Below are 13,148 nucleotides of genomic sequence, written 5' to 3'. Positions count from 1 at the left end.
AGGACCAGCTGCAACAGCACCATCATTGCACAGACTAACGAGTGTCTCAGGCCGGGTTGTGCCCCCCCCTGCCCCAGGCAGCCAGCTCCATTGCTGGGGTGGGGGTCACAAGGAAAGCGTCAGGCAGGCAGCACCGTTTATTCTGCAGCCTGAAAGACTTGAACTGAGATTCCCTATTGGGTCTTCTTCAGCTTCGGGGGGGGGGATCTCTGCTACAGATTCATATGAGGGGAGGAGAGAGAGGAAGGAACCCCCCTGCAAAAAAAGGTAGCCTGGCTTCAGCATCACTGTTGTCCAGAACATGCCACACTACATGCGAGGAGGCTTAGGAGGCCCCCTAGAGGGGAGGGGAAGGGACCGGATCCTTGCCAGGCGCCTACAGGAAGATTTGGGGGGGCAGGCAGAGCTGCTGCTTTGCCTGAAAAACCTCCCGGGCTCAATCCTGCCACCCCAGAGCCAGAGGTGTCCTCGGGGGTCTCTGCTCCTTGGCCAGGGAGAATTCATGCATGGAGAGGTGGGGGTGGATGAGATGAGAGACCTCTTCTAGCTATGGGGGCAGCCCCCCCCGACTTCTACACACCAACATTGTTTGGCTGAAGCAGGCAAGAGACCTGCAGAAAAAGGGGCTCAGGCTGCCCTTGGCAGAGGCCCCAAGATATCCTCCAAAGCTGGGGGGGGGGAGGGCAGCCGGGACAATCACACTAGACAGCAGGAAGGTCTGTGCACGCACCCCCGTGGAGGCCCAGCCCTGGTGTTCAAGGACAGGTGCCCCCCCCGCTCCAGTTGGGTCGTCTTCCTCCACCTGCCCTGCCTTCCACCCCTTTGCTGCGCCTGGCAGAGTCCTGGGGCAGGTGCCCTCGGCCGCTGCTGGACTCCTGGGAGCACGGGCACCCGCACTCCCAGGCAAATGCAGCTTGGGTGCCCCCTTCTCACTCTCCTGCACTGTGGCTCATTAGAACCCCATTACAGACTTGGGGGGGCCAAGCAGGGTCCCCTTTCCTGCAGGAGGGAGAACAGAGAAGGAACTCCCCTCTTCTGCCCCTGCCCCAATTCACGCCCCATTTGAGTGCAGGTTCCTAAGAAGGGGCTCAGCTGCAGCCCGTGAAAGTTTGTTCCCCAGTCCTAACAGAGCAGGAAGTGCTTACGCAGAGCGGCCGGCCTCTCCAGCCCCAAACACTCTCCAGGGGGAAGGGAGGATCCTTGCGTTCACAGCTGGGCTCTGGGAACACTTGAAGCTGCCCCCCAAAGATTCCAGGGGGGCGGGAAGGGTGCCACCTCCTCCTCGCCCCCGCCAAGGCAAAAGGAGCAGCGATTCCAAGAGGAGGCCACGGGAGAAGCAAGATGTCGGACTTACCCTCCGAGCCGGCCTGCGCCGAGTCCACACCATCCAGGGGCCCAGGCCGGCCGACCGGCGGGCAGACAGAAGAGAAGCAGCTACGGCCAACAGTTCTTCAACTGGCAGCTTTAGCTGCTAGACGGGACATAAAGCATGCCACTGAAGAACTGCTGCGGGGTAGCCAGAGAGGCCCGGCGGCAACAGCCCGCGCCAGGCTGCAAAGGAAGCGAGGCACACGTTAGACGGCGGCACGGAGAGACCCGACGGCAGGCAGGCCGGCCGGCTGGCGCGGACGCACGCACACCCCTGGCTGCTCTCCTTTTTAGGCGCCCGGCTGGCCCGGGCAGGGCCCTCGACTCGCCGCGGCCTGAGTCAGCCTCCGCCACTCCTGCCCACCAAGGCGAGCCCAGAGCCTCCCGCGGCGCCCTCTGGCCTCCCGCTGGATGCCGAAGAAACCAGCAGCTTCCGCCAGAGGAGTCTGACTCATCCCGGCTGGACAGCTCGGGCAAAAGGCTTCTCCGCCCCCCCACGGCACGGCACGCCCCCTCCGTCTGCCTCGCCGTCCCCTGCCCAGACTGGGAAAGCGGCGCAACCTAAGCCCTCCCTTCCAAAGCGGACCCGCGGCACCTCTTTCGGGGGGCGCGCGGAAGGACCCGTGCCCCTCCCCCCCCACTGGCAGTCCCAGGTACAAGTGGGGGGTGGGGACGAGCCCCACTTCGGTGCCCGCACTGAGGCCGCCGCATGGAGGCCGCCGCGGGCCGGGACGCGCCGCGCATTCCACGCGCGTTTGGGCCGGATGCTCGGCATTCCAGCCCGTCTGCCGGCCCCTCCGGCGGCGCTGAACTTCGGCCGAAGGGCGGGCGGGCAAGTGGGGGAGCTCCACCCCCTCCTGCCGGGGGCTCCGAAGCATGAATCAGCAGCAGCCGGAGCCAAGGCTGCGCCTCGGACTGGCTCCTACAGCGCGGGGCGAAGGGCCCCCTGCCAGTCCTTGGGGCTGCATGAAAGGCCTCCCGGAAGGGGCGCCCAAAACTTTTTTAGAGAGGGAGTGGGCCGAACTTCCCCGGAGAAGGAGCGAAGGAAAAAGGGAGATGCAAGGAGGAGGTCGGGTTCCAGGACTCCCCCCTCTATGCGGGGGGCATCGGGGTTCCCCAGAGGGCAGGCAGAGGGGGGCAGGAGCGGCGAGCCAAGGAAGGGGGAGCGAGAGGAGTCAGGAGACCCCCAGGCGCCCCGCCACGACCCCCAATGCCCCCCCGCAAGCGCGCTTCCTTCGCAGCCGCCTCCAGCCAGGACAGGGAGACTGGAAGGTGACCTCCGGCGCGGGCGGGTGCCACCCACTTGAAACCCTATAACCGGCCTCTGCTTTCATAAGCGGCGCCGGCCTCGGCCCGCTCCCTGCCCGCAGCACCAACGCGGCTTTGGTAGCCCTTTGCCCCACAAGTCCCCCCTCCCCCGAAGTAGGGCAAGAACCCCGGTTGGCCTGGAAGGGGGGGAAGCAGAGCAGCTGCTGCGGAGGAAGACAGATAAGGCACTCCCTAGGAAGTGAGCCCCAGGGACCCCTATAAATGCAAGGGTAAGAACCCCGCAGTTGGCTGAAGGCCCCCCCAATTCAGGGGCTGGGGCCCCGACTCTTCCCCCCCTTTCTTCCTCTCTCTCTACCCCTCCCCCCGGCATGTCGCCCTCCCAGCCGCACTCACCGGCTCCCGCTGCCTCTGATCAGCTGGCGGCCTCGCCTGCCGCTCAGTCACCGCCCAGCCACGCCGCCCCCCGCTTGGTAAGCGGGGCAAGCCAATCAGCAGCTGGCGGGGGCCTCCCTCGTCCCCGCCCCCCTCGGATGCAACGTGCCAGCCAAGCCGGCGAGGGCTGAGCTGAGGGAGAGGGCCTGGCTGGCGCCGAGAGCTCGCGCCCCTTCGCAACGGCACGCTGGAGGCTGCTGGGAAATGTAGTTTTAAGCCTCGTGTCCTGCGCCCTCCCGGCATGCCCAGCGCCACTGTGAGTTGGCATTTTCTAAGGGAGAGCAGGGACGGGGGACCTTTTAATCCCCCCATACACACACACTGGGGAGGCCAGTCTCCTTCAGTTCAGGGGCCAGCAAAGAGCCGTGCCCGCAAACTCTACAACCCTGCCCCCAAATAAATGCAAAATGCTCCCCGAGATCTGCAAAAGGAAGGGGTCATGTCTTTCCATACCTCAATTAATGCATGCTATTGATTGCAATGCTTTTTGGTTAGCCCTCGCTTGGCACGTTTTGCGGAGGGGGGAAAAGCCCGAAAGGAAAAGAGACCCTCCTTCCCCCTCCCCCCGCTACTCCGGGTTGAGCGCGCTGCCGCTTTCAGAGTTCCAGTTCAGTGACGCAAGCAAGATTCCGAGAAGTTGTTGCAAACTGCGGAAGCCAATCGGAAGTGCAGCTGTCCGCAGCCGCCGCGCACCAATGGGAGCCCGCCGAGGGGCGTGGCCAAGGGAACTCAGCTGAACCCGGTGACTTGGCAATCCTGACCGGGCGGGAGGATGACTGCGCAAATTGTTTAAAGAGACAGGCGCCCAATCTCCCATCCCTCAGTAGCCCCGCCCTGGGGAGACGAAAAAGGGTGGGTGCGGTGGCGTGGAATGCTAAAACGAGAATGCCTCGGAGCATGTGCAGAGGGCTCGGCTTGGGAGCCTGTTTAGAACCCCGATGTCCATGCAGGTGTAGCTTCCTGGCAGTCACGTCCCAGGAATTCCTGAGGCTGGCGCAGCGGGGGCTTCTAGAAATAAAGGGTCTGCCTACTCGCGGCGGGAATCCGTCTAGGGCAGGCCGGCAGGCAAGCGGCTGGCCGGTCGGTGGGTTGGTGGCGCAGCGAAGAGCCGTGTAAACATCCCCCGGTTGGCGGTCGTCGCCTCTGGCAGTCGAGCGGCAGCTGTTATGCCGGTGGAAGCGTGACTCAGCGGGGTTCACCTGCTTCCACCTGGGTCCGCCTCTCGCCCAGGTGTGCTCCCTTCCCACCTTGCAGTAGCTCTTGGCAAACGAATGGCGGCGGAGGCGCCTTGGCTGGAAAGGGGTGGAGGAATTGCTGATCTCATTTGCACACATGGAAGGCAGCTCCTCTGAGGACGTGCAAAGTGCCTTCTTCCCTGCAACGGGCCAAGTGCCCTTCAGAATGCTTTCCAAGACAAAGGCGGACCTCTCAGGAAACCCTCCCAAGCCCCGGTACCTATTCCGACTCCCCAGCCCCCTTCGCTTTTCCACGCGTGGGGCCACCCCGATGCGGCGGCTGCCTCTTCCCCGCCCAGAAGTCCATGCGCGACCCCGCCCGCGCGCGAAAATCTCGGCCAGGCATGTCCCTTTAAGAAAGTTTGGCCGCCCTTCGGCCCAGTAACAGCTGATGGAGGCAAAGCGGCAACATGACCCTCAAGGGGCCAATCAGCTGTTTCCACATCCCGCCCACGTGACTACCACGCGCCCAAGGAGCCGCAGCGATGAGTGGGCAAGCCATGGGGGGAGGGGGAGGAGGAGGGGGAGCCCACGTGCGCCATTTCGGCGATGCTGGTTCTTAAGAGGGCCGCCCCGTGCCTGCTTTTTCCTGGGTGGGAAACGCCATTGGACTCCCTCGCAGAAGCATGCACGGGATTGCATTGAAAGTTACGGTTCTGCACGTGTACGCAGCATTAGCGAAATTTCCTCCCCAGTCGGTCTGTGGAGCTAGCCTCCCCCCCCCCATGACGCGTTGTTAAAGCCACATGAAAAAGGTGCCAGGTTCAATCCCTGGTGGCATCTCCTGGTATGGCCAGGGGTGTAGTCGTCCAGGGCCTCGGGGGTCTTAGGCCCCTTACTTTTTTGGGAGCAGAATTCCAGCAGGATCCCTGTGTCTCCAGCATCCCAGGAGTCAATCAGAATGAAAGCAGTGTTAACCACTGAGAAGAGTCTTCTAACATACATCCTTGTCCTTTCCTGCTGTTTGGGGCCAATCAGAGTGAAAGGAGGTGAGACAGCTGTTGAGAAGATTCTTTTCAGTAGCCAAAACTCTCCCCTTTCATGGTGGTTAGCTCCCAGGTACATCTGTTGCTGCGGGAGCAGGTGTTAGCAAGTATCTCATCCTCAAACCTAGCAGCAAAGAAGTCGGGAAGGTCATATCTGTGACTATCCTGAAGGGACCCTGCACTTCTGGATTTGTCACTGCACTACTGGGTATGGCTGGGAAACTGGGTCCTGCCTGAAACCTTGGAAAGCTGCTGCCAGTCAATGTAGACAGTACTAAGCTCGAAGGACCAGGGGCCTGGACTGGTGTAAGGCACCTTCCTGTCTGTGTTCCCTGTGCAGATGCTTAGTATGCAGAGACTGTGTGTGACTCAGTGAACCTGCTTTGCATGCGGAAGCCCCCCCCCCAGTTCGGTCCCGCAGCACTTCCACGTGGAGCTGGCAGCCCAAATAAGGCCACTTCCTGTGTTCTGGCCCTTCCACCTCACCTTTGATTGTAGATGTGGGAGAAGAAAGGATGCCTGCTCTACTGAGTCAGCCCCGCCAGAACAGCCTGTGCCAGCTGAACCACCCTCTTGGGCAGGGAGAGAGGGCTTCCTCTTCCCAAGGCACCCGTTTCAGCCAGCAGTGCTGCTGGGGACTGACCGGCCGCTTGCTGCAGCCACGCATCACCAACCTGGTGCCCTCTGGGTGCTTCCCAGGAACATAGAAGCTGGCTTCTACTGAGTCAGCCCACCTAGCTCAGTGTTGCCTATTCTGACTGGCAGCAGCTGAGGCACTGAGCTGCAGCTCTTCTGCAGACCCCAAATGCTCCTCCACAAAGTCTGGCCCACTCTGCATAGGCAGGACTGTGAACCCGCCTGATCGAGGCCCTGGCAAGAGAACAAGCCCGTGGCGTTGCAATGCTTGCAGGCCCGACGGAAGGTGTCCTGCTGGCAAGAGAGGCAGCCGCTCACTCGCGCCCAGGCTCAGCGCTTGATGATGGGGGGGCGGGGGCTGTTGGAGGTGCACTGAGGCAATTTCAGGGAAATGTAGGCACTTCCCCACAACTCCCATTCTCCTCCCCCTTTGCGTGTTCCGGCAGCACAATCTGGCATTCGCCAGGCGCTGCACACAAAGGTCCATTCTGACGAGGGAGCTCCCAGCTAATTGAGGGGGAGGGAGGGCACATTGCCAAATACTGGCCGTCAAATCAGCCACAAGGCTGAAGGAGAACCCAGGGGAGGAAGGAAGCGAATGCGGAAAGATGAAGGGATGGCTGGGGGTGGGGGTGGTGGAAGTGCAGATCCTGACAAGACGTACTTGAAAGGTTTCTGGAGCAGGAGGAGGTTGACTGGCAGGAGGGAGGCTTGGCTGAGCCCCCGTGAGTCTTAAGCAGCTTTAGGGGTGGGCTCCATCCCTCTCTGGCAAGGGGGGCTGTGGGGTGGCCCCTCTTTGGCCAGGCTGGAGGCTGCCCAGCGAGGGGGGAGCTCCAAGGCAAAGGAGGCTCCTGCCGGGCATGAAGGGGTGTCCCAGGAGGAAAGTGCCGGCCAGACAGCCCTGAGTGGGAATGGAGGCCACCCACTTGCCTGCCTCACCCCAGGCAACGCTGGTGGCCTCGTCTGTGGCCTGCATCCACTGATGGTGGGCCTCCAATTCTCAGGAGCTGGAGGCAGTGCGCACTGCCAACACCCACCCACAAAAAGAGGGACTCTTACTCCGGCCGGAAGGAGGCCAGCTGGGCTGTAACTGGGACAGAGAGGGCTCTTTTGGCCAGCACTAGCCAGACATTTGGGGGTGGGACTTTTGATAGGGCCTGTGATGAGGCACCACAGCCTGGTGGCTACAGCTCATCCAGAGGCTTCCTTGGAGGAGCCCGGTGGCAGCACTCGGGGCCGTGGGCGTTGCTGGCCACCTCCTCCTCCTCCAGGAAGGCCCGGCACTCCTTTCCTGGGGAGGGGAATCCTCTGCACTCGGCGGCGGCCACCCCACAACTGCCGGCCTCTGCTGTCCTCAGGGGACTTTCTGAGCCCAGCCGCCAAGGCCTCTGCAGACCCAACAGGGCCAAGCAAGGAGCGATAAAGCAAAGTGCGCTGCTGCGGCTGCTGCTTCAGTTGCACATGAGCGAATGCCCCAGGAATGTCAGCTATTTGCCACCACCCTTCCTGCAACATGTGGGCCTGACGAAGCGGCAGGGGCTGGCCGCGCAGCGCATGGGTCTCATCCACCAAGAGAGCCACAGAGCTGCCCGAAGGGCCACACTGAGAGGCAAAAGAGGCAGAGCTGGCCGGAACCTGACTCGGGGGCTGGCAGCCAGGCAACTTGCCGGCCAGCAAAAAGCAGCCCCTCTTGGTGTGTGTGTGGGGGGTAGGAGATATGGAGGGCGGCCTTTTCCAACGCAGAAATGTCACGTCCTTCCCTTTCCCTGGTAGTCATGCTGCTGGCTCAGGAAAGGTGCAGCGAGCCTGCCTGGGCAGCAAAGGACCCCCCCCCGGCTCCCGAGGTGGCAGCCAACCAGCTCTCCAGCGAGATGGTGCTTGCGGATGTTCGCTCCTGCCAAGGGTGGGTGAACCGGCAGCGTCATCCCAGGGGAGCCCAAGTGGAAGGGACAAACGGCAGCCTCTGCGTGCAGGCTCTCTGCCCAGCAGTGGGGTGCTCAGGAGCCTCGAGTGAGTCCTTCACTTCCAGACATTCCTAGCTGAGTCACGGGAGGAGGCCCTGGCATTTCCAGACAGAGGAATGCTCGGTTGCCACGGGGGCAGCAGAAAACCAGCCCCTCCCATCTTCAGCACTCACCCCAAGGCACCTGAATGCCCCCCCCCAAACACACACAGCAGGTCCCAAACTGGCCTGGGGTCTGTGCAGAGAGGGGCCAGTTGGCCAGTGGCCAGAGCACCAGGGCTAGCTAGAAAGAGGCAGCTGCTCCAAGACCTTGGTCAGGCCCCTGGCTGTGGCCTGGGCTTTTCGCGGCTGGGGCTCCGGCACAGCTCAGAGAGCCCCGTGCCAATTGGGAGGCCTCGGCAAGAGGCAGGGCTTTGGCTGAGAAACTATGGCCCGCCTGGGGGCTTCTGTGCCATCTCCCCTGGAAGCCTTGTGGCCAGACTGGCTATACTTTTCAAGGGAAAAGGGCCCTCTTCTCTCCAGGGGGAGGAAACTACAGCCTCTGCCTGCGAGGAGGCGGCGGCCTGCCACTGGGTGGTGGCAAGAGACCTTCCCAGGCCATCCCACCAGGCTCCATTGCAAGCCCCAGTAGGAAGCCCACCTGCTCCTGCTGCTCTGGGTGCTGCTGGGAGCCTTTAAGAGCCGCCACTTCCTCCTCCTCCTCCTCAGCTTGGCTTTTCAGATTCCAGGCAAAGCCCTCGGGCAGCTTTGACGTTACTCTGACCTCAGCAGAGTCTTTTTGCTGAATGCAACTCCTCTCACTCCAGCCGCCCTCCCTCACCCCAGGGGACTGAAATAACTGCAGGCAGGCTATCTATAGGCACCTGCCCCGGGCACCAAGCTGGCCATATGTAACTCACATTTGCTGCCCCTAGCAAAGGCTGGCACCAACCCAGGCCTGCCTGCCCACCTGTGGGACATGCCAAGACTGCATCAGTCCAGATGGGTGGCTCCTCTCTCTCTCTGTCTCTCTCCTCAAAACAAGTCTGCTCACGTAACAGAACAAGGAAGAATGCGCTTCTTACTCCCATTTCACAGATGGGGAACTGAGGGGAGGAAAGTGCAACTCAGCCCCAGGCTGCACGGGAAGTTGGCTGCCAGGGGGGGCGGCGGCACTGGAGAAACCCAGATGGCCCAAATCAATTCCCACATGGTGCTTTCCCTCCTCATGATGCCTGCCTCCGCTCCACGGTTGCCAGCTGACCAGAAAAGGGCATCCCGGCCTATTTCTGTTCATTTAATGCAACAGCAGTCAAAGAGACACGATTATCGCCTGGTGAAACCAGCATTATACGCCTGGCTAAAGGAGCCAGGTCAAAAGCCAGCAGTCCTCTCCCATTCCTCCATGGCATCTTTCTGCAGCTCCCCCATCTGCACTCTACCTACATTTAGAAGCCATGTGGTGTAGTGGTTAGAGTGTCGGGCTGGGACCTAGGAGACCAGGGTTCAGCTATCTACTTGGCCATGAAGCTCACTGGGTGACCTTGGGCCAGTCACAGTCTATCTCAGCCTAGCCTACCTCATAGGATTGCTGTGAGGATAAAATGAGAAAGCATGTATGCCGCCTTGAGCTCCAAGGAGGAGGAAAGGTTGGGTGTAGATGGAATGATGGGGCAAAATTGATAATGCACCTTTCTTACACCAATGAAAGTTGTTTTTCAGTTTACAAAAGCAGATCACTTTCACAAGCTGTGTAGGCAGCACCTTGTGCACTATTTATGAGGACGCAGGACAGAAGTCCCCCCCTCAAAATTAAAACAAATGAACAAAAAGCCCCAAACTTCCTCCTTCATGGCGCCATCTGCTGGCCACAGTTGGATGCTTATTTTTTTCAGATAATTTCTTGGCATCCCTTCTGAGAAGACACGTTCAGGATTGCAGTGTCCATCTCTTTCCATCCAAGGTGCTGTTTTTGACCTTTTAAATGGCCTGGGACCAGAGTTTCCCAACAACTGCCCACCGGGCTCCTTTGCTCGGCTCCTGAGGTCCTTCTCCGGGGCCTCCCATGATCGCAGGGATAGGGAGCCGGTGGCCCTCCAGGTGGTGCAGAACTGCAACTCCCATCCCCCCTGGCCAATCCCCGACATTATTTCCTCTACATGTTTACCCTGCCCTGCCTTTCCTGAAAGCTCAAAGTGGCTAACAAATTCAAAATTGAATTTACAAACCTTATAAACTTTTAAAAAGAGAGAGAGGACGAGAGGAGGGGATGGAGATCGGACTGTGCGCCATCACTCTGTGATGTCCTAAAAGGAACCCTCCCTCAAGCTGGCCCTCTCCAAATATTTTGGACTATGATGGCTGGGGCTGATGGGAATTGTAGTTCCAAGCATCTGGAGGGCACCAGGTTGGGGAAGGTGGTTCTGGGCCACCTTCTCTGACCACTTGAGGTGGGCGTAGGCCATTGCTCTGCCCCTCTTCCAGGGCGGCATCTGGGACTTTGCTGCCAAAGAAGCACTGAGGGTGAGCAAAGAGGAGCAGCCCAATCTGCTGCTTCCACTGGTCATCCGAAAAGGGTTCGTGTGGAAAGTTCCCAGGTGGGAATGCAGAGGGAGGAGGGTTCAAGGAGTGGGTAGGGTTAGGAATGAAGCAACTGAGGCCTCCCAGATGTTTCTGGACTACAATACCCATCATGCCCAGTGGGCCACACTGGCTGCAATGGATGGGAGTTCGGGTCCATCAGTATCTGCAGGGCCACAGATTCTACCCCATCCCCCACCCAGGGCTGGAAAATCAGATTAGACCCCCGAGATCTTCCCTAGGGCTAAAACTGACTGGGTGACCTTGGGCCAGTCACTCTCTCTCAGCCTAGCACACCTTGCATGACTGTTGGGAGGATACAATGGGGAGGATCAACGTAAACTGCTTGGCACGGCATCAAGTCATGGTGGAACGTAAATGCATTCTTAATTGTAACAACTCTTACTGAGCTTTGCAGGACTAGCAATGTGGTACCCCATAAGATTGCAAGCCAAGGGCTTCCTGCCCCCTAAGGCTCTCCAGATGCTGCTAGGCTTCCAGCTCCCATCACCATTGTCAAGAACACCTGGTTTTTAAAATGGCTTTGAGGCAAAGAATTCTGGGAGAAGACAGCATGTCTGAGATGGGCCCTTTGAGAGGCATGACTTTGCAGTTCTCACAGCTGACGCTAGTTAATTAGGCCCAAGCAAGAACACCTGCTTATCAGTGGAGACTGGTATTCAAGGCCGCCCAGCCTGGGAAGGTTGGGGAGTGCGTGACCATTAGGCACAAAAACTCCAGAAATGCTTCATCAGAAAGCCCTGATTGGCTAATTAATTCCTGACTGTTGCTGAGCATTTTCCCATAAGAATAAGATTCAGATCTTAGGACTTCTTTCCCCACTGTACCCTTTGGTTGCTGATACTACCTGGGTGAGGGTGCCATATTCCACCCATTATGCATATCTGGGGAGATACACTGAAGAACTATATAAAAGAGATGACAGGATGACAGATTCATTCACGGAGGAACCATATGATGAAGAACCAGAAATTTTAGAATGTGAGGTGAAAGCTGCTCTTAAAATACTTGGAAGAAACAAATCACCAGGAACAGATGGCATACCAATAGAGTTGCTACAAGCTACTGAGACTGAATCTGTCCAAATTTTGACAAACATTTGTCAACAAATATGGAAAAGAGAACACCTAGCTCAGGATTATCTATACTTGGCAGGAATTCTCCAGGGTTTCAGACAGGGGTCTCTCTCCCAGTCCTACCTGGAGATGCTGGGGATTCCAACTGGAACATCCTGCCTGCAAAACAGGTGCTCTACCACTGAACTACAGCCCTTTCCACTTTCTCCCTAATAGTCATCTGCAAAGACATATTTATTGTAAAAGGGGGGCACCCCAAACTGGCATCCTACAAAAGTGGTACAGTCTACCCTGAGATTTTCTATTTGTGCTCCTTGTATAGACCAGACCTCTGTTACTCAGAACACTACTCAAAAACAGTTCTGGGAATGTGCGTTGCAGAAGGGAAGGAGTCCCAACTGAAGCTTCTCACAAACTCCCGCAAGCACACTCCCCCAACTGCAACTGGCACTGACCCCAAATGCCTCCTGCATCTGCTTAGATTTATGGAGCTGTTACACCAGGGGTCAGCATCGTGGTGCTCTTGAGGTCTTCTTCCCTGACCCCTCACTGCCCTCTGGGTCATGAGGTGGTAAGGGTGGTTATCGTTTTCTCATTTGAAAATTACATAAGGAAGGAAGTTGGAAGAGTGATGCTTTCCCACTTCTTTCAGCTCTACGTACTTTTCAAGGCTTAGATTACGCCTACAGGAGGTGGCCAGAGGGGGTGGCGCTCACAGAACTTGCTCAAAAATCAAAACTTGCCCATGGGCCTAAGATGGATAGCGACTGCTATGCTACACCTAGAGCAGGGATCGCCACATTTCAAATTCTGAGAGAATACTGGGGGCACCAATCACAAAATGGTTGCCATGGGAGGTGGCATAACACAAAATTAGAAAGTAATAACGGTGAAGCTTTTCCCATAATTGTACCTCCGTCTATGATCTGTTGAATTTCTGCCAGCCATACAGCTGTTAAGGACAAGAATCCTGTTTTTCCCCAATTCCAACCCCAAACCAAAGCTTAGGCTGCCAACCTGTACCCACTTACCTGGAAGTAAACCCTATTAAACACAAAGAGACTTACTCTAAGTAGACATGTATACCATTGTACTGTAAGTTAACTACACAGTAAATTCTCAGTGAGTCCCTAGCTGGGAAAAACAGAAGGGAATACAGTAGGGCCCCACTCATACAGAGGTTTATGTTCTGGACCCCTGCTGTAAAGCAAAAACCACTGTAAAGTGGAATGCATTGAAGATAATGGTGCGCGTTGCACGAATATGATGTGAAAATGGCATGCGACGAGCAAAAACCACCGTAAAAGCGGAACAAGTGCTGTAGGAACGGGGCCTTTCTGCCACTGACAACCGCTGTATTAGCGGAACGCTGTAAAGCGGGGCCCTACTGTAGAAAAAGAGGAAGGCCAAACAAGAGATGGATTGATCCCATAAAGGAAGCCACAGATCTGAACTTACAAGATCTGAACAGGGTGGTCCTTGACAGATGCTCTTGGAGGTCACTGATTCAGAGGGTCGCCATAAGTCGTAATTGACTTGAAGGCACATAACAACAACAAGGGGAGATGAGGAACCATGAAGCTATTTTGTTGTTTGCCTTTCT

The sequence above is a fragment of the Rhineura floridana genome, chromosome 21 (assembly GCF_030035675.1).
Source record: "Rhineura floridana isolate rRhiFlo1 chromosome 21, rRhiFlo1.hap2, whole genome shotgun sequence".
NCBI lineage: Eukaryota > Metazoa > Chordata > Lepidosauria > Squamata > Rhineuridae > Rhineura > Rhineura floridana.
The sequence above is the reverse complement of the archived record's forward strand: the minus strand, read 5'-3'. Positions refer to the sequence as shown.